This window comes from Lactuca saligna, chromosome 4 (genome assembly GCF_052625555.1).
Source record: "Lactuca saligna cultivar CGN05327 chromosome 4, ASM5262555v1, whole genome shotgun sequence".
Taxonomy (NCBI): domain Eukaryota; kingdom Viridiplantae; phylum Streptophyta; class Magnoliopsida; order Asterales; family Asteraceae; genus Lactuca; species Lactuca saligna.
In genome coordinates, this window is record NC_136420.1 from 288,012,659 (window position 1) to 288,019,241 (window position 6,583).

Sequence of the window (6,583 nt, forward strand, 5' to 3'; positions counted from 1 at the left end):
CGTAGACTTATTTACATCCCATTTTGAGTGCTATAAACCCCCCAAAGGGAACTTAACAGTACATTATACAGTTATTACTTCCCTAAATCAGATTGAGGTTTTAAATTTTGAACATTTGAAACTTTCAAGTGTTACTTTGCATTAGGATTTATAGTTATACATTTGTAAACATAAAGAGATACCTTAACATATAAACACTAGTTGAATTGACCAGGTCGACTTGTTGACCTTGACTTGAATTTGACTTGAGTAGAAGATTGTTGGTTGTTACAGTACCTATGGCTTTCGGATAAAAAATCTTTTTTGTCCCTTTTGGTGTTGCTGTTGATGAAAAAAAGTATAGAGGAATGATTGGATCACTACTCTACCTAACAACAAGTCATCCGGATATGAAGTTTTCAACATGTTTATGTGCTAGATTTCAAGTAAATCCAAAGATGTCTCATCTCTTGGCTTAAATATTTCGATACCTCAAAAGCACAAAAAGTCTCGGAACCTGGTACCTAGCAAATGAGAGTTTCCTTCTTCAAGCATATTTCGATTCAACCTAGATAGAAAAAGCACATCTGGTGGCTATCAACTTCTAGGTGGTCAACTGGCTAGCTGGTCATCTAAGAAACAGAACTACATTTCACTTTCAACAGCTAAAGCGAAATACATTGTTGCAGCTAGCTACATATCTCAAGTTAATTTGATGAAATCACAGCTCTTGGACTATGGTTACCGATTTCAAAAAATCCTAATCTATTGTGACACCCAAAATTTCATTTCCATCTCACACAATCCAATTCAGCACTCAATGATGAAGCACATCGATATACGGTATCATTTCATTAAAAATCATGTTTTAAATGGTAACATTGAACTTTTTTTATTCCATCTGATGATAAAATTGATGATGTCTTTACTAAGGCATTAGACGAAACCAAATTCAATGGTTTTCTGAACAAAATGGGTATGATGATGCCTAATCCTCAGTTCTTTCAAGAGGTATGTACTCTTTGATAGCAACATTAGAGAATAAAATAATTCCGAGGTCAATTCTTTTATCTCGGAATAAATATGATCATTTTACGTGTCTTTTTGTCTAACAACTTCTTGTACTTCTAAGTTGTATAGCTTACTTCATCATATAGAGTTCATAACCAATATAGTCACATTGGTATTAATCTCACCTCGAAACTTACTTTATAAGTACAATAAGAAGATCATCTCAGAATTCAATTCCGGAATGGTATGGAACTTTCATTTCATTCTATGTTGAAGATCAGATCCTTCTCATCTCGGTGTCTCAAAAACTATTTAATATAAGTCCATTGAGATCTTCCTATCTTTTACCTCAAATAATCGATATGAGTCTGTGCAATCTCATTCTCTCAATTATGTACAAGAATTTTTTCATTCTAATCTTGGAATTATCTTATGTCTACTCATCTCGGAACCTTTGTCCTCCGAGAGCATCTCATAAGATCATCTTGGAACCATTGTGCTCCGAGATCATTTCATAAAATTTATCATACAACCTTTGTGCTCTGAGATCACTTCATGAACTCATCTCGAACCTTTTCCTATTCCAATACTATCTTACAGATTCATCTTGGATATTTCTTGATCAAAGATTCATTTTCAAAACGCCTCGGAACCTTATGGCACCGAAATCAATTCTTTTAAGAGAAGTTCAAAAGGTTTTTCATCATTTTTTTTCACAACATTTTTCTCTTAAATAACTTAATCAGTTACTTTTTTAATGATGATTATCTCTTAAAACTAGAAATCCATAACCTTTTTGCACACGGCTACGTAAAAGCAAACATCCCACCAGTTGTGTGACGATATCTATTTTACACGTACCATCAGTGGTTACTTTAATCATTGCAGGTCAACTCAATCCAAAAATGGCAAGGCATTAAATGCGATCAGTTTCAAAATCTGGGTTTCATCATTACTTTTCTAACCCGACCCATCCTTTCCTGAACCTATAAAAGTCCCTAAGAACCCCTTTTACCCATTACGATCCCAAAATACTCATCTTCTCTCTCAGCTAAAGTTTTATTCAAGCTTTAAAACCAGCAACAATGGCTTCCTCTCAATCTATTTCCAAATTTTCCAAATCCGCTCCTAAGAAGAAGTCTTCCAAAGGCTGTACATCGTCTTCGTCAACAGAACCCTTTCTCAGGGATACAACCAACCACTTCTCTTTGTACCCCATGGACTACGACGAGTCCATCTGGGTCATGATCGATTTCCTTGCTCATCACCCCATCTATGTTCCTCTTACCAAAATTATACACCCACTGATTCCCCTTCATCTTCTTTACACAAATTTTGATCGACTCAAGATAGAGAATGTTTTTCTTGAAACAAGAATAAAAGGTGGTTGTATTGTGTCTATTCACAAGTCCACTTTCTTGATAACGATTGGAATTCTGAAAAACCCTGAAGGGTTCAAGGTCTAAGAACCATCTTCTAAAGAGTTCGATATGTTTCATAAATAGATTAGGTATACAGAAGAGTTTAAGGAAAATAAGTTCAAGAAATTTGTTGTTTCAAGCCTTTAGATAGTCCTCATGCATTTCATTCTTAGAGTTCTTTCTGGGAAGCATGGAGGTACAGACACTCTCAACATGGATTGGGTTTATATTGTGTATAGTATTTTATTAGGAAAGAACAATGCTGTAGATCTCACGAAAGTCTTGTGGCAAGATTTTTGGAAGTTTTCCAACAATCGCAAGCCTAACAAGATGTCGAGACCAAGATTTTGGGCTCTGACCATCCAACAACTGTACCGCGAAAGGAGAGAATCAATACCGGTTGACACGATTTATAAAGACGTATTTCTGTCTTGTAAAACTATCAAGACTTATCGCCTTCCGGAGCAAACATCTTTCGAACCTATTAGGCCCTTACCTAAACATACGTCGGCCATCCTATATTCCGAGTCCATTCATTAAAAACAACATTTAGAGAATTCGATTGTGTATAGCCCTACACAATCTAACTCTATCTCCATTGATCCTATCTCAGATGTGGCCAATACTGTTCCATCAAGTGGTAAGAAAAAGAAGTCTGATAAATGAAAAGCCTCTCCCTCAACACCCAAATCCATAAATAGAATCAAATTTGGTTCTTCCTCTCCACTGGAAGGAACCAAAGACACTTTGGCTTACTCTAGCCATCCTCATACCCCACCAACCCACTCTTCCGAAGTACCCTTTGGAGTTTCAAAATCACAATTACTCACTCACGAGGAGTCTCCACATAATCCACCCTCACCTCCCAACAAGGTATTACTGATGTTGAACATGGTTCCTTGCACCCCTTCGAACAAACCCACGAGACAATTTGATAAACCCCGATCTTTCATCATAAGCACGGTCTAAAATCCCTGTCTCGAACCCTAAGCATTCTGAAGCAGCAATTATCCCTCCTACCTTAAAAGTCGTAATTGGTCTGATACATGGTAAAGGTACATCACGACCAATTAATAATGATCCTCTTTGGGAAGATTTTGTTGGCAGGGCACATACGAGACATCCTAAACTTACCAGATCACAAGTTGAAGCAACTTTAATGTTAATGAGAAACAGGGCCATCCAAAGCAACTTACCATTTGTTGCTCCAACTGATGACCTTTGGTGTCTTTGAAGTCTTGTAAAATTACCTCTTATTAAAACTACTTTTTTTGGCAAGTTTCCTTTTGAAAATACAAATCCAATTACTTATTCAAAAACTTGTTAATAGATCACAACATGTATGGGTGTTAGTGCAATAAATAACAATGTACTTTTGTTTTGTTGTCTCTAATTTAAAAACAAAAATGTACTTTGCCATCATAAATTGCATGTTGATTTGGTAATTTTGGTATGTGGTGATTATTTGCTAAAAGCTTTGTTAATTGTGCTTTTGTCCCAAATGAAAGAAATAACAACGTACTTTGTTTTTTGTCTCTAATTTAAAAATAGAAATGTACTTTGGCATCATAAAATGCATGTTGATTCGATAATTTTGGTTTGTGGTGATTATTTGCTAAAAACTATGTTAATTGGGTTTTTTTCTCAAGTGCTAGAAATAGTAATGTACTTTCGTTTTTTGTCTCTAATTAAAAAATAGCAATGTATTTAAGCATCATAAAATGCATGTTGATTACATAATTTTCGTTTGTGGTGATTATTTTCTAAAAGCTTTGTTAATTGTGCTTTTGTCCCAAATGCAAGAAATAACAATGTACTTTGGTTTTTTGTCTCTAGTTTAAAAATAGCAATGTACTTCGGCATCATAAAATGCATGTTGATTTGGAAATTTTGGGTTGTGGTGATTATTTGCTAAAAGCTTTGTTAATTGGGTTTTTGTCATAAGCGCAAGAAATAGTAATGTATTTTGGTTTTTTTTTCTCTAGTTTAAAAATAGCAATGTACTTTGGCATCATAAAGTGCATGTTGATTAGGTAATTTTAGTTTGTAATGATTCTTTGCTAAAAGCTTTGCTAATTATGCTTTTGACCCAAGTCCAAGAAATAACAATGTACTTTGGTATTATCTCTAGTTTAATAATAACAATGTACTTCAGCATCATAAAATGCATGTTGATTTGGTAATTTTGGTTTGTGGTAATTATTTGCTAAAAAACTTTGTTAATTGGGTTTTTGTCCCAGGTGCAAGAAATAACAATGTACTTTGGTTTTTTGGCTCTAGTTTAAAAATAGCAATGTACTTTGGCATCATAAAATGCATGTTGATTTGGTAATTTTATTTTTGTTCCAAGTACAAGAAATAGCAATGTACTTTTGGTATATCTTGTATTTAAGTGCAAGAAATAGGAATGTACTTTGGTAGTTTTATGTTTATGTTTGATAATTTAACTTATAAATTTATATATGTTGATATTTATTATGTAGTTAGAAAACCTTCGAGAAATGCTCAACGACCCGACATGTAGGGAGGAGCTTTATTCGTTCTTTCAACTACAATATAATCAATGAGGAAACGATGGGAACAAAGATGATGGTATGTAGGGAAGAGCTTTATTTGTATGTCACATTTGTTGTCACACTTTGCTACTTGTTATCATTGTAAAACTTACTTTGGTACTTGTTAGAATTATAAAACTTTTGGTTGTTTTATTTTGATATGGAATTAATTATAACAGTATTTGTATTTAATCGGATGTTGTTATATAATTTTTTTTCTTTTTTTAACATTCTTATGTATCAGTTTTTATACCCAAAATTACTGATTAAAATAAATTTTAAAATGAAAAATATTATTACCGGCGGCAAAATTATTAGCGGCAACTTTATTATTAGCGGCGATACGAAGTGTTACCAGCAACAGGAGAATTAGTTGCAACAATTCATTGTAGCGGCGATAACCTGATCAATAGCGATAGAGCAGTAGCGGCAATATTTTCTGGCGGCGTGTTGCCACTATTGTCTTTATCGGCGATTAGTTTACCCTTTACCAGTGACTATTGTTGCCGCTATAGCACCAAATTCTCGTAAAGTATCAAAATATTATTACTTTGATTTAATGTGAAACGCTTCATTATTTTAGGAGAGTAAGTAGGAAGAAAATATAAAAAAATATTTAATTTCTTAAAATAAAATGGTGAATCAGAAAAAATGAAAGTGTCGAAGATACTTGGAGACATAAAACGTTACATTAAATCAATATTCCAAAGAGCTTATCACTAACCAAAAAAAAAAAAAAAAACTTATTTTCTCGCTTATGTATGAAAATCATATAATTATAAATGTTTACATATTACTTCCATTACTTTTGATAGTTAAGAAGTAAACCAGCGATTCATGTTTCTTTTAATTGTATAATATATTACAAAATACATTGAGTTTCGTACCCGTTGCGATGATTCATGCTTTAAAAGCATCGATACGATAAACTATAATTAAACTAAGTTGACTCAAGATCCAAAAGACGTAATAAGAAAACAAAACTTGCACCAATATATTTTCTTTGAAAGAGAAAGGTGGAAGTAAAATCATCTGTGAACGTAGCAGTAAGTTCCACAAATTTATTTTCAACAGCGGAGCAACGCACCACGGCTCCCCAAAAGTGGCTTGCGATTCACTAACAGTTGAAGGCTACGCCACATGCAGTTGCGACCATCTTTGCACCGGGAAGACAAAGATAGCCACCAAAAGTCGGGTCAGTCGTTTCCTGGCAAAGACAAGACTCCTGACTCTTGAGCTTCAGGCAACAGTCTGCGGAGGGTGGCTGGTATGAGACTATGGCTTGCAGACACCAACTGAGCTGCACCGGATCACACGTCGTCTGTGCGAGTTGAACATGTCCAGTTGAAATTAGTAGCACGATCACCACTACCATGAAGCGCCTTAGTGAGTTTTCCATTGGTTAGGAGATTCAGATTTATCCGATTTCGATTGAGTGTAGATAATTAGTTGTGATTTGGAAGTAAGATGCGGTGGGTTCAATTTATAGAGTTTGAGAGAAAGTGCGGTGGGACACCACCCATGTCTGAATGGAATTACAAATAGTTTATAAAATTATGTTACATGTGTTGAATAAAAAATATATAAATCACCATTGTAGTTGAATGATCGATTGTA